Genomic DNA, 23,103 nt, shown 5'->3' on the forward strand with positions numbered 1-23,103 from the left:
AGTGTCTCTCTACCCATGCAACATTGTCTTTTCATTTCTATAATATGCACTTTTTTATTTTAATAAAATCTTGGACTGCTTAGTTGTATTTCTAGAACATCAAGCCAGAAGTTCTTGCTATTTTTTCCAGTTATTTCTTCCAAAATATATCACATTACTTTACTCTTAAAGCTTACATCATTCTCTTTCATCCCTGGCAAAGAATGACTACAACTATGCCTCTTGGAGTAATACTTAGTTATTTGATAATCAAAATTCTCATAGCATATTCTCCAGGCATCCCATGCTGATTTATTTTTGACTGTTTTTCTGGTAATAAAACATTGCTTAAAAAAATTCTGTGATGTCTGACTCATGGCTTCAAATAGACTTTCCCTTTCCCATTTTGACCTTTCCTTTCTTGACTTAGATCTCAGAAAATATGAGGAGGCACCTAAAGGAAAATAAGCCCTCATGTCCCACTAGCAGATAAATCTTAAATAGTTCTCCTTGACCTTATTCTTTGTTCTCTTTTTAAAGCATTAACTCCCCCTGCCCTGGATTGCTTTAGGTGATGGGAAGTTTTTCCAGACTAATGCCACCATGGGCCATCCCTGTTATGAAGTCCTTTAGCATTTACACTTAAAATATGAAACATATTACTGTACATCTGCTGAAATAATATTGCTAGATATGTGTATGTGCAGATAATTGTTTTGACTCATCAAGTAAAGGGTTGTTTCTTTTGCATCTTGCTTACTACTTATACAAATCATGAGAAGGCAACTATTACCAAATAAATACTTGAGGTATTCTATTGAATTGGTTGTTTATTCATTCATCCAACCTATTCAGTGTCACTCCCTGTGCTAGCTGCTGTATGTACACGGATAAATCAAATGGTCTTATCTCCCAGCAGTTCATAGTCTAGAGGGAAAAAAGAAAAGAAAAACAAGAAAATAGACACACAGAATACAAAATCTGCAAGAAGCATGGAATTAAAAAGAAGAACCTGCTAAGTAAGTGTAAAATGAGGGTGGAAGAAGGAAAGAGTGGAAACAGGAGGACCAGTAGAACTTTAATGAGGCAAAAGACACGAGGGACAAAGTGCTCCAGGCAGAAGGCAAAGCAAAGAAGGAGGTACTGAGGTTGTGATGGAATGGTTGAGTAATGTGCATGTTTCCACAAAGCTATAGAGAAGAATCTTGAGAAATGGTGAGAGGTGAAGCTAAGAAGATGGCCAGAGCCAGATTATAAGGGACCTTGTATGGTATGTTGATCTCATACTTAGATCTCAGAAAGTATGAGGATGGACCTGAAGGAAAATAAGCCTTCATGTCCCACTAACAGATCAACCTTAAATATAGTTCTCTTTGACATTATTCTTTTCTTTGTTCTCTGTTTTAAGCATTAAATCCCCCTCTCCTGGATTGTTTTAGCTAATGTGAATGAAGCCTTTCCTGACTAAGGCCACCATGGGCCATCCGTCTGTTTTGAAGTGCTTTAGCACTTACATTTAAAATATGGAACACACTGCAGTATATCTACTGTAACAGTGTTGCTAGTATGTGTGTACCTGTACTTTGCCCTGCCCACTGCTGGTCTGAGACTAGTCATTTGACTTCTGACTAGGACCACGCAAGTGACTTCAGGTTCTGTCTGCTCCTCAGGTATCTGTTTTCCAATACTTGAAATTTCTTTCATTCCAGGCTGTACCCTCAGTCTCACACTCCATGCCAAATACTACTGTCAGATTATCTATATTCTTGTATTTTTCTCTCTCACATCTCTGTTATTACATCTCCAGTGTTTGATTACCTATGAAATACAGCAGAAATCCTGCACAATATGACCTCAAAAGTATCTCCACTATCATTTCCCATTTCCCCCTAAACACACTGTTTATGAATGGGAGCTATGGTTTCTCAATTCCACGTCCTGGCTCAAGCAGTTCTTTCCGCAATGTCCTTTCCATTTTCTGTCTGCTCAAACCTTTTCAGTCTTCTAGTCATGTCTCCCACATTACTTTGTCTTCTTAGAATCAACAGTGTATTTCATTTCTATTCTTTCAGCATTTATTGTTCTCTGCTCTGTCTTTGCATTTATTTATTTTATTCGTCTGACAAAAATGACTGCTCCTTGATGGTCAGAACAAAGTCTTAGCCATGTTTTTTTATTTTCCCTAGTACATTGCACCATTTCTTAAGCAGAGGTGCTAGGTTAACATCAAATTAGAACATACTAAATTTGTGACCATTATTAATGAAGCTTAGTTAATCTACTATTTTCTTCATAAATGATCGTAGTAGTTACTTTATCACCTCAAATTACTTTACTATGTTATTTACAAGGAAGGTAGAGGCTGATGTCTTATCTCTATTTTATAGAAGTAAACATTTGAGTAATAAGGAGTTAAAAAATTTACTTAAGAGATTCGGGACTGGCATCTAAGTTCCTGATACCAATTCAGTATTTGTTTAGACTACGCTAGATCTAAGATGCTTTCCCTTGAAGAGATTAAAAGGTAAGCTTTAAGAACATATTAAGAATTGTTTTTACTACTATTTATCATCAATACTGGAGGAAAGATAACGAAAAAGTTGTTAAATGTAAGTAAAAAAATAAGTTAGGTGGTTTCTAGTTTCATAACTCAGAGATATAAAGATTTCAATTAAAGGGATAGAAAGTGAAGACATAGTTTAGAGTGATCTAAGTTAATTTGAACTATTCTGGGTTTTCATATACTGAAAATAAATTTATTCAAAGCCATTTCACTACATGGCAAACCCACCCATAGACCATTTGGAGGAAAATGTCAGATCAATATCCTAAGGCCGTAAGAACCTTTGTTGCAACCATTTGAGGGCAGATTCAGGTGTGAATACAACCTCACCAATATATAAAAGGCTATAAACTGTATTTAAGAAACATACCACCCATTCACAAATAAAGCATAAAGATTTGAGGAATACTAGTCATCCAAATTTTAAAACTTGCATAAAATTTGCATCCAGCTTTAAGTTAAACCAATAACAGCTTAGGAAAATGGCTAAGGCAAAAAGACTATAGTGAAATTAAAACGTTTTGAAAAACAATCTTCTGTCTATAACTCATCAATTGTTGGCAAATTGACCTTTTGGAAACTAATTTTCAATAAATTGTCCTGTTTCCAGTTTGGAAAAATGTCTGGCCTCAGTTACTTACACACACTTCTTCTATTAAGGTTCTAGGTTTGTGTATAGATACTGCAGCTGATCTCCAATCCAAGGCCATAGTGTGAACCTTGACTCTATTACAACTAGTATTGCTTTTCTTACTTATGTCCTTCTTTAAGATTTTAAGTTCTATGACGATCAAGACCATACACCATATCTTATGATTCTATGTGCCAATATCTTGCACACTGTTTTATATTTGGTAGCTAGCACTGTTAGCTATTGAGTGAGAGCAGGGCATTAACCTAATTATCTCACTTTTGACGAGGCAATTAGGGGAACTCTCAAAAGATATTTCCTCCTTATGGTGGTTCAATAGTTTCATCTTTATATACAAAAGATATGGTAATTTTGCAACTAAATTGAGCTTATTCTTGGGCTGAATAGAGTTTAGCTGCCCTATTATAATCTCATTCAACTTGACTAAATACTTTTCTTGATTGGCAATTGGAAAAGGAACCCTATATTATCCTTCCAAATCCTACCAATTATTGAATAATGTTTATCTAAAAAACCTTGAATTACAAGATATTTCTGTCATTATTAATGATTATTTTCAGTCGGAATTTGAATTACTTTAATCACTTGTTCTTTCTGTTTTGCAATGAAGCAAAGCCCAACAAAAAAGCAAAGCTTCTCAAGCTATAAGCCAGGGCTCCTGGCTATTTTATTATTTTAGAAATGCCTCTCTCCAGATATATTGACCCTGAGACAGCCTGCTTTATCTCTGATCTACAGGGAGAAAGGCCATACCGCATCATATCTGGTATCCGAGATTTCTCTCCTACATTTCAGAGGTCCTGAACTCTTCTGCAATTACCTCCTAGAGTCTCCTTGATTCTCAGCCCTGAAAGTCTCTAGTTTGATCTAGCCTGTGTTGTGTCTTTTTCTGAACTATTTATTAGCTTGTTGTTAATGCTTCTCATGAAATCTGATTAATGCCCATTATTCTAAGCTGTATTTTGCTTACATGCTATCATATATTATCATAGTATTTTCTATATTATATTTTAGCTATACCCACACCTGACTTTCCCATTCGATTCTGAACATTCTTTTTGCCCTTTGTCCTCAAATAGACAGTTGTCCTTGATAATATATTTTTTCACACTAGGAAGATTCCCCTTTTATAGATGTGAAATGATTAGGTGTCCAAATCCCCTAAAATGTAATCTACTCAAATCCTAAAACTACCAGAACTTGAACTCCATAACAGCAAGGAGCTTCCTTGTCATGTCCATCATTAAATCCTAGTTCACAGAACATGCCTGGCAATAATCACTACTAGTCTCAATAATGCTTGTGGCACAAAAGAATACAATTAGTCCTTTGTATCTACGGGTTCTGCATCCATGTATCAACCAACCATAGATCGCAAATATTTCAAAAAGTTGCACTTGTCCTGAACAGGTACAGACTTTCTTCTTGTTGTTATTTTCTGAACAGTAAATTGTAATAACTACTTACACAGCATTTGCATTGTATTAGATATTATAAATAATCTAGAGATGATTTGGATTATACAAGAGAATGTGCATAGGTTGTATGCAAATGCTAGGCCATTTTACATCAGGAACTTGAGCATCCTCAGGTTTTGGTATCTGAGGAGGGAACTGAAAGCAATCCCCCCCTGGATAATGAAAGATAACTGCACTTTGTTAATATGCAACATCATGAAAGGAACAGTGTTCAGTTGGTCTTTTTAGATATTTATAAATCATAAGGACTGCAACATTATTTTCAAGACTTAGAGACAGAACAGCATTTTTATATAACAGTGATTCTTAAAATTTTCATCACTGATATATTTCGTTCATGGTGGTTTCACAGGAAACATTTATATCTGAATATGCAAATAATTGTCAGTTTTTAAGTTTTACAGTTTCTGGGCTTTCTGCTTTCAAAGTGACTGCCACTCCCACATAGAAACTCAAGCAACTGCTATTAACTTGGGTGGGGTAGCATATTCTAGGCTGGCTTCAAGTTAGGCATCCTTTAGGATGACTTCAAGAGTCAGGCCACGCCACCCCCTAGAAGTTTCCTGTGTGTTCTGAGTGGTCCAAACTGTTCCCTGACATGGAATGTCCTGAGACCCTGATCTATCTGAGGCTCAGGAGCACTGTGGAAAATAATTTAAACCTGTCCAGCAACTTAGGTTTGCATGTGTGCTGATTCTGTGGGACTAGGATTCCCTAAAAGAGACCAGATTGGAGGAAGAAACAGTGGAATATTGAAAGAAAAACTGCCCGAGAGGAGGCAAAGCCTGGCCAAGTGGGCAGAGTGAGCATAAAAGGAAGCCAGCCTTCCAGGGACTGAGTCTGACCACTGGGTCCAAGCCTGGGTTCGAGCCTGAGTTTGAGCCTGGGTGGAGGGGAGCAGAGGTCCAGAGGGCTATTAGGGGTCCAGAGATCCAGACAGTGAGGATGGCAGCAGATCAATGGTGCTCACTGCAAAAAAAAAAAAAGTGGGGGAGGGAGGTGGAGGGGCTCTTGGAACAGCAGACACAAGAGCAGAGAGCATAAACTGGAGAGGCAACTGCTCCAATTACAAAGGAGACCCTCCTGGCCTTTTTGCTGGTGAAAGCTCAATGAGGTGAGAAAGACCAGCTTTCCAACCAAACAATGCTCAAAGGACAGATTCCCACCCCCACCTCCAGTTAGAGGAAATATAGATTGTATGAGTAAGAAGCCTCAAGCTGAAAGGAAAAAAATGAAACTTTAAAAAAATTCAAGTCATGTCACTAATTCAGCTCCTAGCAGCCTTTTCAATGAAAGTGTAGACTCATGGAAAAAGAAAAACAACATGTATTTGAAAATTTGTTTTGTCCTTACAAGAGATGGTGGAGAGATGCAGATATTCTAGCCACAATTGGAAATAGAAGTATAGTGCCCCTGAAGCCATGCCAGCAAGGTGTGCTTACCCTCAGTGCGGGGTGTGGTGGGAGAAGGACATTCAGTATTTCAGGGGTATTCAGCATGAGTGTTTCAAAGAAATACCACTGACAGGAGTTACTTACCAACTTGCTAGTACCTTGACAAGAAGTGGTGTATTCCAGTTCCGAGACTGCAGAGATGTCTGGGTCCAGAAGGCATGAGGTCTGGAGCAACAAGCACACTGGACCTGAAATAATAGCAACCACTTACTACTTGCTGGGTATGTTCTATGTTCTTTGCATCTACTGTATTCACTTATTAATTTAATCCTCAAAACAACTCTATGAGATATCATATATATATATATATATATTCAATATCTATGATATACAGATTGTTATTAAACCCGATTTTATAAAGGAGGGAATTGAGGTACAAAAAGGCTGAGTAATTTCCTCAAAGTCACACAGTTGGTGAGTAGCAGAGTTGAAATTCAAACCCAGATTGTCAGGCTGCACAGTCTGTACTCCTAACCCTAGTGTCTTCGTGCCTATGTGATGACACTTCTTTAGCACTTACACTGCGCCAGGTTCCCTTCCAAGCACTAGGTTAACCCATTTGCGGTACGAAGTGAAGATAAGGATAGTGGAAGATAAAATTTACCTAGGGCTTCTTCTATTCCGAAGTAATTTTTAAAAAGAAAATAACTGAGATTCTCTAATCTCCACTACTGAAGAATATAACTTGATAAGGAAATGAACTAATATAAAGAAAGAATGGATACAATAAAAATCCCAATTTTTAAAATCATGGGATTATTTTTTTCTCCTTTAATTGTTATTTTTTGTTCAGGGGTACATGTGCAGGCTTATTATATAGGTAAACACATGTCATGGGGGTTTGGTGTACAGATTATTTCATCACCCAGGTACTAAGCATAGAATCCAATAGGTATTTTTTCTGATCCTCTCCCTTTCACCCTCCACCCTCAAGTAGGCCCCAGTGTCTGTTGTTTCCCTCTGAAAATCACAGGATTCTAATGTTAAATAAACAGTAAGTAGACTTGCATCATTAAATCATAGAATACTACAGAATAAAAGTGAATGGAAAAGAAAGAGCTAAATGTATCAACCTTAGCAGATCCTCAAAAAAGTAAATGTTGAGTGAAAAAAAAATCAATTTGCAAAATACTACATGCAGTGTGATACCATTTATATAAAGTTTTAAGATATGCAAAATAATTCTATACATTTTCTTAGTAGGGAAAGATATGTAGTAACATCCTAAAGACATGAATGAGAATGATAACCACCCGATTCCAAATGCTGGCTACCTCTGCACAGGAGGAAGGATATATGAATGCGGAGAATATCTAAGGGAATCAATCCGTTTTTCATATTTTATTTATTAGGTTGTGTGACAGTACATTACTGTTCTCTCTCCACAAACCTGAAAACTTCTAAAATGAAGAAATCATTAAGTAGTTTCAGACTAGATGGTAATGCCATAGATAGATAGATAGATAGATAGATAGATAGATAGATAGATAGATAGATAGGTATAGATAGATAGATAATCACACACATACACAGATTTCCATTCAGATAAATAACCTATGTCTCTCTTCTCATGTCTGTCTTTTAGGAATACTTTTCTCCACTAGATCAAAAGGAAATCTCTTGAAAAGAAAGTTGTAGCTGTACATAATACATATACTGGGTATCTTCCATTCTACTTGCCATACTCTGCACCCTGCTCTGTGCCTTGGGAGGCTAACCTGAATCAACTGCATCAACAGGACTTTCACACCTTCTGGGCCCTCGTTGGATTCAGCCAATGGTAAGCTCCCATGAAATCAGAGGAAAAGAGGAGAGGGAGGTTATGGTATTTATTCCCTTGTCTTCCTTCTGGTAGGTTGTCTTGACTTGGCAGACTCCTTCACCAAAAAAAAATTGCTCTTTTCAAAACAATTCAACATAAATCTTTCTATATTCTGGTTTCTTCTAGTTCCAGTAACTACTCTCTGCCTCAGTTCTTTGTGCTTATGAGTGGTAAACTATTGAGTTGCTATTATTAGCTCCTGGTTCCTGCACTATCCCTTGCAAATAATCTATTTAAAAATAAACTCTTCTTGAGTTGCCCCTCATATGTCACTAGTTTTATTCTCTTATCTTCAGATATTTTATGTCTTAACTAGCCTTTCATTCCCTAAAAACTGAAAATATATGCATCTTTATATATCCACTTATGTATGTATGTATTTTTTCTTTTATAGTGTTAAAACAAACTGGGATCCAGAGACATGAAGGGCCTTGCATACAGTAAGCATTCACTAATATAAAGGCACTTCCTGATGATTGTCCAAGTCCCTGGCTAATTGTTCATGTCTGCCCTCTGTCAGCACTGCCTGGCACTGCCTGAACTGGTCTCCTCCTTTGACATCTGCGAGCCCCACTTGGCCCAGGTACCCCTGCCTTGGGACCGTAACCCATTCACTTATTGAATTGCCAGCATGGAACATTTCCCACCTTGGCCCTGGTGCAGGCTGGCCCACTCCATGACCTCCACCACGTGGACAAAAACCCTCAGAAGGTGCAGGAATGTAGGAGTGGGCTTCATTAGGCCCCAGGCAGCTGTGGGGAGAGGCCACTGGCTACTGCTGGGAGGAACCTAGGGAATCATCTACAATCCAACTCATGTAAGAACACTTTACACGAGATCTACCTTCTTAAATTGTAAGTGCACACTACGGTATTGTTAACTATATGCCCAATGTTGTACAGATCTCTAGAACTTGTTCCTCTTGTATAATTGAAACAGTATACCTATTGAACAGCAACTCTCAATTTTCCCTTACTCTGACCCCTGCCAACCACCATTCAACTCTGTTTCTATGAGTCTATTTTAGATACCTCATATAAGTAAAGTCATGCAGTATTTGTCCTTCTGTGACCAACTTATTTTACTTAGCCCAACGTCCTCCAGAGTCATCCATGTTGTTGCATATTGCAGGATTTCCTTATTTTTTAAGGCTGAATAGTATTCCATTGTATTACATGTAGTTAGCACATTTTCTTTATCCATTCATCCATCAGTAGACATTTAGGTTGTTTCTGTATTGTGGCTATTGTGAATAGTCTTGCAAAGAACATGAGTATGCTATCTCTTCAAGATCCAGATTTTAATTACTTTGGACATATACCCAGAAATAAGATTTTTGGATCATATGGTGGTTCTATTTTTAATTTTTTGAGGAACCTCCATACTATTTTCCATAGCAGCTGCACCATTTTACTTTCCCATCAACAGTATTCAAAGGTTTCCATTTCTCCACATTCTCACCAACCCTTGTTAGCTCTTTTTATATAAAACAGTCATCCTGCCAGGTGTGAGATAATATCGTAGTTCTGATTTGCATTTCCATGATGATTAGTGAGGTTGGGCATCTTTTCATATACCTATTGGCCATTTGTATGTAATCTTTGGAGAAATATGTATTTGAGTCTTTTGCTCATTTTTAATTAGGTTATTAGTTTATTTTATATTGAGTTATAAAAGTCCCTTATATATTTTGGATATTAACCCCTTTCAAGATACATGTTTTGTAAATATTTTTTCCATTCTGTAGATTGCATTTTCATTTTGTTGATTGCTTCCTTTTCCGTGTAGTTTTTAGTTTGATATAATCACACTTGCCTATTTTTGCTTTTGTTGTTTCTGATTTGGTGTTATATGCAAGAAATCATTGCTTAAACCTATGTCATGAAGCTTTTACCCTATGTCTTCTTCCAGTTTTACAGTTTAAGGTGTTACAGTTAAATCTTCAATGTATTTTGGGTTTACTTTTGTGTATGATGTAAGATACGGCTAACTTCATTCTTCTGTATGTGGATATCCAGTTTTCCCTGCACCATTTGTTGAAAAGACTCCTTTCTACATTGTCTATTCTTAGCATCTTTGTTGAAAATCAACTGGCTGTTTATGAATGAGTTTATTTCTGAGCTCTATAGTATAGTATATATAGACCATTGGTCTATATATTTGTTTTTATGCTAATACTATACATTTTAATTTGTATAGCTTTGTAATATTTGAAATTGGGAAGTGTGATACCTTCAGCTTTGTTCTTCTTGCTCAAGATTGCTTTGTCTATTCATGGCCTTTTGTGGTATCATCTGAATTTTAGGATTGTTTTTGCAATTCTGTAAAAAATGCCATTGGGATTCTGATAGGAATGTTAATGAATCTATAGATTGCTTTGTGTATTAAGGACATTTTTAACAATATTAAGCCTTCCAATCCATGAACCGGAGACATTTTTTAATTTATTTGTGTCTATTTAAAATTTTTTATCAAAATTATACACTTTTCAGTGTACAAGTTTTTTACCTCCTTGGTTAAATTCATTCCTAAATATTTTATTCTTTTCAATATTTTTGTAAATGGAAATTTGTTATGCGTTCTAACTATTTTTTCTCAAAGTCTTGATATCTACATTTAACATCATGCCATCTGAAAATAGAGAAAACATTACTCCTTCCTTACCAAATTGGCTCTCTTTTGTTTCTTTTTCTTGCCTAATTGCTCTCTCTAGGATTTCCAATAGTATATTAAATAGAAGTGGCAAGAGTGGCCATCCTTGCCTTGTTCGTGATCTTAGAAGAAAAGCTTTTGGTTTTTTCCTTTTGAGTGTGATGTTAGTGGTGAGTTTGTCATATATAATTTTAGTTGTGTTCAGGTAAATTCCTTCTACACCTAGTTTGTTCAGAATTTTTATTATGAAAGAGCACTGTTTTTTTTTTTCAAACGCTTTTTCTACATCTACCGAGATTATCATGCAGTTTTTTTATGCTTCATTCTGTTGATGTGGTATGTCATATTAATTGATTAGCATACATTGAACTATCCTTACATCCCAGGGATAAATCCCACTTGGACATGGTGTATGATCCTTTTAATGTGCTGTTGAATTTGGTTTTCTTACACTTTATTGAGGATTTTTACATCTATGTCATGAGGGATCTTGACTTGTAGCTTTCTTTTCCTGTAATATCTTTGCCTGGCTTTGGTATCAAAGTAATATTGGCTTCATAAAATGAGTATGGAAGCATTTCCTTTTCTTGACTTTTTGGAAAAGTTTAAGAAGAATTGGTGTTAATTATTTTTTAAATGTTTGATAGAAGTCACCAGTGAATCCAACTGGTCCTGAGCTGTTCTTTGTTGAGTGTTTATTACTGAATCAGTCTCCTTATTAATTATTGGTCAATTCACTTTTTCTATTTGTAATTTACTCTTGGTAGATAGTATATTTTTAGGAATTCTTCTGGTCATCCAATTTGTTGGTGCGTAATTGTTCATAGTATTCTTTGATAATCTTTTATTTCTCTGGCATCAGTTGTAATATCTTCTCTCTAATTTCTGATTTTATTTATTTGAATCTTCACTATTTTTATTTCAGATAGTCTAGCTAATGGTTTTTAAATTTTGTTGATCTTTTTTAAAAAAAAAACAACGCTTGGTTTTATTGATTTTTTCCATTGTATTTATAGTCTCAATTTCAAATTCTAATATTTATTATTTCCTCCCTTACTTTGTTCTTCTTTTTCTAGTTCATTGAGGAATAAAGCTAGATTGTTTAAGATCTTTCTCCTTTTTTAACATATGCATTTATCACTATGAATGGCTCTCTTTTGCTGCACTCCATAGTTTTGGTACATTGTTCAAGTCCACTGTTTCCCTACTAAGTTTCTGTTCTACTCATTATTGAAAGTGGTGTATTGAAGTATTTTACTAGTATTTTAATGTGGTCTATTTCTCCCTTCAGATATGTCAGTGTTGCTTCATATATTTGGGTGCTCTGATATTTGAGGTGCATATACATTTATAATTATTATATCTTTCTGGTGAATTGACCATTACTATTGTGTAATGACCTTATTTGTCTTTTGTGACAGTTTTGCCTTCAAGTCAATTTTGTCTGATATGAATCTTGCCACCTCTGCTCTCTTTTGGTCACCATTTGCATGGAATATTTAAGAACACACTTACAGTGTGTTCTTAAATCTAAAGTGAGTCTCTTGTAGACAGCATATAGTTTGATGTTGTTTTTATTTATCCATTCAGCTACTTTATATTTTTGAATGATGGTTTAATCCACTTACATTTAAAGTAATTTTTTTCTTTCTTTTTTTTTTTTTGAGACAAAGCCTCACTCTGTCACCCAGGCTGGAGTGCAGTGGCACGAACTCAGCTCACTGCAACCTCCACCTTCTAGGTTCAAGCCACTCTCCTGTGTCAGCCTCCTGAGTAGCTGGGATTACAGGCACGTGCCACCACACCTGGCTACTTTTTGTATTTTTAGTAGAGACGGAGTTTCATCATGTTGGCCAGGCTGGTCTTGAACTCCTGACCTCAAGTGATCCGCCTGCCTCAGCCTCCCAAAGTGCTGGGATTACAGGCGTGAGCCACCGCTCCTGGTCTTAAAGTAATTATTGATGGAGTTAAACTTACTATTGCCATTTTTTTCAAATTTTTTCTGTCTTTCTTGTATTTCTTTTGTCTCTCTTTTCCTCTTTTGTTGTATATCTTTGTAATTTGTTGATCTTTTTGTAGCAATATGCTTTGATTCCTTTCTCATTTTCTTTTGTGTGTCTTTCATAGGTATTTGTGGTTTCCATGATGCTTACATAAAACATGTTATATTAATAGTTATAACAATATATTTTAAGCTGATAACAACTTGACTTTGATCACCTACAAAAGCTTTACAATTTTACCTCTCACACACATTCACTCTTATATTATTGATGTCACAATTTACACTTTTTAATATTGTATATTTATTGACAAGTTTTTTTTTTTTTTTTTTTGAGACGGAGTCTCGCTCTGTCGCCCAGGCTGGAGTGCAGTGGCGCGATCTCGGCTCACTGCAAGCTCCGCCTCCCGGGTTCACGCCATTCTCCTGCCTCAGCCTCCCGAGTAGCTGGGACTACAGGTGCCCGCTACCGCGCCCGGCTAATTTTTTTTTGTATTTTTAGTAGAGACGGGGTTTCACCGTGTTAGCCAGGATGGTCTTGATCTCCTGACCTCGTGATCCGCCCGCCTCGGCCTCCCAAAGTGCTGGGATTACAGGCGTGAGCCACCGCGCCCGGCCGACAAGTTTTTGTAGTTATAGTTATTCCTAGTACTTTCGTCTTTTAACTTTTAAGCTAGAATTAAAAGTGATTTACTCACCACCATTACCATATTATAGTATTCTATATTTGTCCTCTAGGCTTCCTTAATCTGAATGTCCATTTTTCTGACCAGATTTGGAAAGTTTTGGGCCATTATTTTGTTAACTTTTTTTCTGCCTTTTTTTCTCTTTCTTTCTTTTGGGACTCCCATAACAAATGCATAACAAATGTTGGTTCACTTGATGGTGTTCCATAAATCCCATAGACTCCCTTCACTCTTTTTCATTCTTTTTTTCCTTGTGCTATTATAACTAGATACTTTAAAATGACCGGTTGTCAAGTTTATTGACTCTCTTTTGCTTGATAAAGTCTACTGTTGAAGCCCACTAGTACATTTTTCTGTTCCTTTATCATATTCTTTAGATATAATTTGTTTTAGGCCTTTTTTATAATTTCTATTTGTTGATATTCTGATTTTGTTCATATTTCACTTTTCTGAATTAACTTAGTTATCTGTCTGTGTTCTGTAACTCATTGAGCTTTCTTAAGACTATTATTTTAAATTTTTGTCAGGCAATTCAGAAATCTGCATTTCTTTGGGGCTAATTACTGGAGATTATTTTATTTCTTTGACTGTGTTCAATATGAAAGGAAAGCATGTTTACGATATGATAATCACCTGAAGGTAAGAAACTCACTAGTAATAGTAAGTATACAGAAACACACCGATTTGTTTCTGGGTTCTCTATTCTGTTCCATTGGTCCATGTGTCTGTTTTTATTCCAGTAGCAGGCTATTTTGGATACTAATACTTCTGTAGTATAATGAGAAGTCAGGTAATGTGATTCTTCCAATTTTATTCCTTTTGCTTAGGATAGCTTTGGCTATTCTGGGTCTTTTGTGGTTCCATATGGATTTTGGAATTCTTTTTGTATTTCTGTGAAAAATTGTGTTGGTATTTTGATAGGGATTGCATTGAATCTATGGATTGCTTTGGGTACTTTAAACGTTTTAGCAATATTGATTATTCCAATCCATGAATATGAAATATCTTTTCATTTTTTGGTGAAGTCTTCGATTTCTTTCATCAGTGTTTGATAGTTTTCATTAAAGAGATCTTTCACTTCTTGGTTAAGTTAATTTCTAGGTATTTAATTTCTTGGTTGGCTATTGTAAATGGGATTACTTTTTTATTTTTTTTTCACATTGTTCACTACTGGCATACAGAAAGAAATGCAACTGATTCTTGTACATTGATTTCGTATCCTGCAACTTTACTGAATTTATCAGTTTTAATATATTTTTTGGTGGATTCTTTAGGTTTTTCCTAATATAAGATCATATCATCTGCAAATAAGGATAATCTGACTTCTTCTTTTTCAATTTGAATGGACTTTATATCTTTCTTTTGTCTGATTGCTCTAGCTAGGACTTCCAGTACTATGCTGAATAATAGTGGTGACAGTGGGCATACCTTCAAGGAGACTTATTTACTATCATGAGAACAATATGGGAAAAACCTGCCCCCATGATTCAATTACCTCCCACTGGGTCCCTCCCACAACACGTGGGGATTCTCACAATTCAAGGTAATATTTGGGTGGGAACACAGAGCCAAATCATATCTCTCTGCCCCTAGTCCCTCCCAAATCTCATGCCCTCACATTTCAAAACCAATCATGCCTTCCCAACAGTCCCCCAAAGTGTTAACTCATTTCAGCATTAACTCAAAAGTCCACAGTCCAAAGTATCATCTGAGACAAGGCAAGTCCCTTCTACCTTTACCTACTATAAAATCAAAAGCCAGTTAGTTACTTCCTAGATAAAATGGGGGTACAAGCATTGGGTAAATACACCTGTTCCAAATGAGAGAAATTAGTCAAAATGAAGGGACTACAGGCCCCATGCAAGTCTGAAATCCAGCGAGGCACCCAAATCTTAAACTCCAAAATGATCTCCTTTGACTCCATGTTTCATATCCAGGTTACACTGATGTAAGAGTTGGGTTCCCATGGTCTTGGGTAGCTCCATTCCTGTGGCTTTTCAGTGTACAACCTCCCTCCTGGCTGCTTTCATGGGTTGGCATTGAGTATCTGTGGCTTTTCCAGGTGCATGATGCAAGCTGTTAGTGGATCTACAATTCTTAGGTCTGTACGATAGTAGTCCTCTTCTCACAACTCCACTAGGCAGTGCCTCAGTTGGGAGTCTATGTGGGGGTTCCAACCTTACATTTCCCTTCTGCACTGCCCTAGCAGAGGTTCTCAATGAGAACCCCACTCCTGCAGCAAACTTCTGCCTGGACATCCAGGAGTTTCCATACATCTTCTGAAATCTAGGCAGAGGTTCCCAAACCTCTATTCTTGACTTCTGTGCACCCACAGGATCAACACCATGTGGAAGCTACCAAGGCTGAGGACTTGCACCCTCTGAAGCCACAGTCTGAGCTATACCTTGACCCCTTTTAGCCACAGTTGAAATGGGATGCAGGGAACCAAGTCCTTAGGCTGCACCAACCAGAGGGACCCCAGGCCTGGCCTGCTAAACCATTTTTTCCTCCTAGGCCTCTGGGCCTGCAATGGGAGGGGCTGCTGCAAAGATCTCTGACATGCTTTGAAGACATTTTCTTGTCTTGGAAATTAACATTTTGTTCCTCATTACTTATGCTAATTTCTGCAGCCGGCTTGATTTTTTTTCTCAGAAAAATGGGTTTTTCTTTTCTATCACATCATCAGGCTGCAAATTTTCCAAACTTTTATTCTTTCTTCCCTTTTAAACATAAGTTCCAATTCCAAACCGTATCTTTGTGAGTACATAAAACTAAATGCTTTTAACACCACACAAGTCACCTCTTGAATGCTTTGCTGCTTAGAAATTTCTTCCACCAGATACCCTAAATCATCTCTCTCAATTTCAAAGTTCCACATATCTCTAGGGCAGGGGCAAAATGCCACCAGTCTCTTTGCTAAAGCCATAACAAGAGTCACCTTTGCTCCAGTTCCCAACATGTTCATCATCTCCATCTGAGACTGCCTCGAACTGAAGTTCATTGTCCATATCACTAACAGCATTTTGGTCAAAAACATTCAACAAGTCTCTAGGAAGTTTCAAACTTTTTTCACATCTTTCTGTCTTCTGAGCTCTCCAAGTATCTAAGAAGTTCCAACCTTTCCCACATTTTCCTATCATCTTCTGAGCCCTCCAAACTGTTCCAACCCCTGCCTATTACCCAGTTCCAAAGCCAATTCCACATTTTTGGGTATCTCTACAGCAGCATCCCATTCTACTGGTACCAATTTACTGTACTAGTCCATTCTTATGCTGCTAACAAAGACATACCCCAAACTTGGTAATTTATAAAGGAAAGAGGTTTAATGGACTCACTATCATGAGAACAGCATGGGAAAAACCTGCCCCCATGATTCAATTACTGCCCACCGAGTCCCTCCCATGACACATGGGGATTATTACAATTCAAGGTGAGATGTGAGTGGGGACACAGAGCCAAATCATATCAAGCGTATATCACCAAAGGATTAATATGCCATTATATAAAAAAACTAAGAAAGCCTCAGTGTTTTGATATAGAAGATCTCCAAGATATATCATGATGTGTAAAAACCAAGGGGCAGGTTTTCCATTTGCTATGTAAGAAGCTGGAAGTCAGCCCTCTGTCCTAACAACTAAAAAGCTAAACAAACTAAAATATCACAAACCTTCACACATTCATCGGAGACATGGGAGTCATAGGGCAAACAGCTGCCCTCAAAATTGGAGAGACTGACAGTTGAACACACAGCTGGAGGCCATTATTCTAAGTGAAGGAACTCAGGAAGGGAAAACCAAATACTGTATGTTCTCACTGACAAGTGGGAACTAAGCTATAAGTATGCAAAGGCATACAGTGGCATAATGGACACTGGAGACTCAGAAGAGGAGAAGGTGGGAGGGGAGTGACAGACAAACAACTACATATTGGGTAAAATGTACACTACTCAGGTGATGGGTGCAGTAAAATCTCAAGACTTCACCATTACACAATGCACCCATGTAACCAGAAATCACTTGTACCCCGGAAGCTATTGAAATAAAAAAAAAATATATATATATATAATTAAAGGACTGGAGTGAACTAGCTTAGGTCCTTTTGGCTCTTCCACTCTTCTGCCATTTGAGGACATAGCATTTTTCCCCCTTCTGCCCTTCCATTGCTTCTGCTATGTGAGGACAAAATGTTCCTCTCCTCCAGAGGAGCAGCAACATGGTGCCATTTGGAAGCAGAGAGAAGTCTTCACCAGACACCAATATTGTTAGCACCTTAATCTTGGACTTCCTAGCTAGCAGAACCATGAGGAATAAATTTTTATTATTTATAAATTACCCAGTGTGTGATTATTTTGTTACAGTAACACAAATGGACTAAGACATTATTCATTAATGTCCGAATACATTCTACCACACCAGTGTTTAGAGAATTAAACTATGGCATTCACGTTTGCCTGAGACAACAGTTAGTTATTCCCACCATGAAGATGGCTTTCTTCAATTGGTCTTCTTTTATCTAATCAGTCTTACTTCCTTCCAGGCCTGCATTCCTCTTTCCATCTTCTCTTTTTCTACTCTCTTCTCTTAACACTTTTTCTGCTCTCTTGCTTTCTCTTTGCAACAACCTGTCCCTCATACAAGCATTACTGAGCCAGACAGGCAGCATTCAAGACTAGATTTTTCATTATCTGTACCAAAGATTCTCATCATGTAAATCTCACCACTTGACTGCCCCCCAAAAAACTCTAATTTTGACTTCATTTATTACTTTCATGTCAAGTCTCTATTCAGTCATAAAACATTTTTATCTTAAAAGCCAAAACCTGAAGAATCATTTAGCCAACAGCAACACCATCTGATTCACCATTTGAAGTTCATTAACTGTGTTCTCATTCTAGCCCCATTACTTATTTATCACTTCCCATTAGCTGAAAATCCACTCTCAAAACTAAAGGCCATAGGAAAATGTATTATTTGCATGTATGCTCATCTCTGTGCCAAACAGAATTTCTATTTCCAAAAATGGTATAAAAATAGTTTGAAAGTAGAAGTTTAATGGATAAAATGGAACAAAACTTAAAAGAAAAGCCACATTGACCCATTATTGTTTACTACAAGCTGTTTGTACACCCATGGAGTAATATGAGGCATAGAAAACACCAGTACTCAACAAGATTTTTCTTAGCCAAAGTAGATAGTTACCAGAGACAATGTTTGTTTATATCTATCTTATTTAATATAATTTTCATACTTTTTTATAGAGGATAATAAAAAGACATTCAAATTAATGGAAAGACAAAATGTGGTGGTTTATGAAATAAGCTTTGGAATCAGACCTACTATCTGTGTGATCATATGAAAACACACTTAGTTTCATCTCAAAATGGTGATGACAATTTTCATCTCCATAAGACTGTTGTGAAAATTATATGAGAATATGTCAAGTACTTAGCATAGAACATGGCACATAGTAGACAGTTAAAATTAGCTATTAACATTACTATTTTTAGAGCCCAAGTTGATATACCCTTACCATGGTTGACATGCAAAATCTAAACTTCATGGTCCTCTGCAACTCATCTCTGGTAAAACTGTACGACCACTTGCAAGCACCCATTTCACTACGGCTTTCACCTTATTCTGTGTGCTCATCTGAATTACAGGCTACCACTAGAACTGTGCAGAAAATAAAGCAGCTCTCCTCTCAAAAAAAGGTTATTTTTAAAATCAAACTTGTAATACACATTCACCGAAAAAAAAAAAATCATCTCTGATGTCATTATTAAACCTTGTGTCTTCCAGCCTGGAAGATATCAGACTAGGCCTTAGGTAAGTGGTTAAATGATAAAGTTGTAACAACAGTAAAGTCATCATCATCATAATAAGGACAAAATAAAGAAGGAGAAAATAACCATGCCAGAAGAGAGTAAGAGCAAGAAAGTAAGAACAAGAGAGTAAATCAATTTAAAATTTGAAACTGGGAAATAAAAGGAGAAGCAGTTCTGCTGAACATAATCCAGACCTGAAAGTGCATTATAGGAAAGAAGAAAAAGATAAACCCCTCAATCAAACTCAGATCACATTCTAGCCCTGGCCGGACCCCTATGGTAAGCTGATGTGTTTACAAGAAATGTACAAGTCTGCATTAGTTCCTAATTAGGTTAGGATGGCTGCCAAAGAAAATAGCCGTATTTTTAAACGTATGGTTATGGTTACAAATGGATATCAAAAGCCTTGACACTTAAGTGTCCATGACAATAGCCCCCAACTGAATCTCCCTAATTGGTTCCCCAAGGTTGAACCAGAAACATGTTTTATTCCCACAGAAGCCTGCCCTCAAGCCTGCCCTAGAAGCCACAGCATCTAGAAAATGGCACAACGTCAACTCATTAAATTCAGTGACATGAATAACTTGGGTTGGTATGAAGGCAAAAAGTAATTGATTTAAAAGAATTGTGGATTTTATTATTCTATTTACCTCTAGCACTCACCTGCTAAGAATGTCGATAGTGGTTTCTTTACAAATCTTGGATGTTTATTCAGGAAGAAAATAAAATTAACTGCCTCTATATAAAATGTGGACCCCTTTTTGTCCCACACAAGCCATTCTGAGAAATAACATAATTGACTAAATTACCCAAATCAGATTAAATTGTCCTTTCAGTTTAATTTATTCTTATAAAGCAGGTCAATAAATAATAAGATTATACCATTTGGAATCATCATCAGTGGCATCGCCTCCAATGAATGATGCAGATGGAATTCTTGCAGATTACAAATCTAAACCCAATGTGTCTTATAATCCAACAAAATGTCATCAAAAGGCTCAAAGAATCCCTTTTTACACTGCACTGCCAAGGAAAAAAGTGGGAAAAATCTAAAGTGTCTGGAGAGCAGAGAAATCCTCTTGAACCACTCATGCCAATTAGCACATATATTTTATGTAGACATAATTTTTCTGCCATTTATTTTCCCAAGTTAAATGTTTGTCCTTAATGAGCCTTAAGAATATTGAAAATGGCATTTATTGTTAATGAAAATTCCTTCCCTCCTCCTGCAAAATTCAGTGCTGGATCAAAAGTAGTAAGTGGAATATCATGCAAATGCAATGAACCGTTATTCCTCACTCCAGAATTATATCAGGAGACCACTGGAATACTGCATTCATTTAAGATGGGTACATTGTCCACAATACAAAAATATTAATGTCATTTCTACTTAAATGTTATAGGGATCCAGCCCAACAAACCCATGGGAATTCCTGTAAACTCAATTTCACAGCTCTCAAGAAAGATAAAGGGAACTACATGATCCTAGGGCTGAATAAAGTGTCTTATGTTCATTAGTTGCCTAAAATCCTGGCTCCCAATTAGGGGCCATTTGCATCCCAAGAGACATTTGGCAATTTCTGCAAATATTTTTGGTTGTCACAACTGGGAGGAGAAGAGGTGCTATTGGCATTTAGTAGGCAGAAACCAGGAACATTGCTAAACATTGTATAATACACAGCACAGCACCACCACCACCCCCCAAAAAGCATAAAAATCATGTGATCCAATATGTCAACAGCTCAGAAAACAACATCCCTGAGTCATTGTAAGAAATATTCTACATATATGGGAATACGATAGTTTCATTTTTTTGGTCAGCATCATCATCCAAATCCTCAAAGCATTATCTTAATATTAACAACAAAATAGATCATGTGTATCGAGCTGTTTCTTTATATGGTCTCTGCTATCCAGAGTTTTTTTTGTACATTGTTTAATCCTCCCAGTGGCCCACTAATAAAAAAACTGTTGATTGTCACCATTTTACAGTCCAGAAAAATGAGGCAGAGGGAATTTGTGACCCACCTAGTTCACATAACTACAAAGAAGTGGAATGCAAACCCAGGTCTATCTAACTTCAGAAACAAACCCTTAATGCACACTGGCCCCCACCCCCAAATTAGTAACATAAATGGAAACCTGAGGAGAAAACTTAGAGGCAAAAATAGAAAGACAGGATTTTTTTAAAAAATGAGCTGCTAGATGAGGTTAACTTGATGTTAACACCCCCAGTACCACTATTCAGTCTCTTTTCTTTCAATACATGGAATGACTAGAAACAGCCCAAGTTGCATATATTGAATTAACCCAATTTCCTTCTGGGTAGTTCTCCAAGCCTTATTTTATGGTTAAAAAAAATCCATGTCTAAACTAATTCAGAACTGACTTGTGTACATAAAAATAACTAATATTTTCCATGGAATCTTGAAGCAAGATTCTGGGCCTGATTGTGTTGAGTGTGTGAGGCGCAGCAGGCTACCTAGTCTTCTAACTGTTTTGTTTTGTGTGGGAGACCCGATTAGAACTATTCTATACTGGCTTTGGCATCGTAACCCAACTTAGGCTAAACAAGACGGTAGGGTGGGCCCCTGCAGGCGCTAGCATTTTAAGAACACACACACAGACACAACTGTAATTTGAAATGGAAACAGCTAATTGTCGCCATCTGTGTCTGAGTAAAGTGTCCTTCATCATCAGTATGGGGGCAGAATTGAGGGGATAAGGGAAGCATAGATAAGTTATGTAAAAGAAAAAGGGTCAAAAATATTCTTCACAGGAGGGCAATAAGTGGTTGTTTTTAACTAGCTGGTAAGAACATCCAGGCACAATAAAAAAGCAGAGTTGACAGCAGCATACCATAGCTGGGTCTTCAACTTAATGGTTAATAAAAACACAGTAGTGGTAATTTTTTAAGTATTGCATAAGAGTGTTTTTTTAACAAAGGCTCATAAGATTGGAAGTAAATGAGACAAGTGTTTCTAAACTATTTAGCTCTGCTTCACTCTAAATGGATTTTCATCATTCTATGATTATTCTACCAAAGTCCTGATTTTACCATTATCCCTTGTATATCCCTGTATTACAGCCCTCATCACACAGCATTGCATTTGTCTACTAATTTATTGTCTTCTTCATTAGGCTGTGAATCTCTTGAGAACAGTAACTAGTCCATGTTTATACTGTTATCCCCAGGACATAGTATGGCATTTGGCATATAGTAGGTGCCTAAGACGATATTAACAAATACAGTAATGTCATCTTGAGGAAGATCCTAGGAATACGGAACAAGCTTATTTCTGTTAAATATTTCTTATTAATGACTTGGATGATGACATAGAAGGGTTGGTACTATTTTTAAATGGCACAAGAATGGAAGGGTTAGCTAAATATGTTAGATGACAGAAATAGAATTAAAATATATCTCTATAGGTTTGACTATTTGGCCCAAACTAATAGGATGGAATTTAGCAGAGACAAATGTAAAATCCTGCACTTAGGTTTAAACACTCAGTTGTGCAAATACAAGCCAACTTTGTCTCAGTTTAGTGCTACTTTATATGACAAAGTTTCAGGGATTTTACTGACAGAAATTTTGGTACAAGCCAAGTGCACAACTGGCTGCTGGAAAAGCTAATGTGATCTTAGGCTACCTTAGCTGAAGTGTGCTATTTACAATTCGCAGCCTGCCTAATTAGAAAGTGGTTTGAAGTGGCTATTAGTTTTGGTGTAACACATAGAACAAGAAAGAGGGCCTGCTGCACTTAGCATTGTTGTGCCATATCAGTGCCCTGTGATCAGCTCTAGGTACCACATTTAAGAGGGATATTGAAAAACTGCAGCATCTGATGATGACTCCTGCCAATTGGAAGAATCTCCAGAAACCAAATGCTATGCTCCTATGCTGGACAGCTGAAAAAACTTGAGATGTTTAGGCTGGAGAAGGAAAGGCTTTCCTTGAATATTTTAACAACTGAATGTAGAAAATGTG

At 36.9% G+C, this 23,103-nt stretch overlaps 1 protein-coding gene across 4 annotated transcripts in view; it reads right to left on the minus strand.

Annotated features, from left to right (window-relative positions):
• The window catches only part of TSPAN8 (tetraspanin 8), a 248,826-nt gene that overhangs the window by 147,613 nt on the left and 78,110 nt on the right, over positions 1 to 23,103 (minus strand). For 3 of the 4 annotated variants that reach the window (XM_055095907.2, XM_055095903.2, XM_055095909.3), the window contains one exon: positions 6,211 to 6,314. The gene's annotated coding sequence lies outside the window, so the exon portion shown is untranslated. The remainder of the gene's footprint in view (positions 1 to 6,210; positions 6,315 to 23,103) is intronic. The other variant, XM_055095906.2, reaches the window with a different exon arrangement.

The sequence above is a fragment of the Pan paniscus genome, chromosome 10 (assembly GCF_029289425.2).
Source record: "Pan paniscus chromosome 10, NHGRI_mPanPan1-v2.0_pri, whole genome shotgun sequence".
Lineage (NCBI taxonomy): Eukaryota > Metazoa > Chordata > Mammalia > Primates > Hominidae > Pan > Pan paniscus.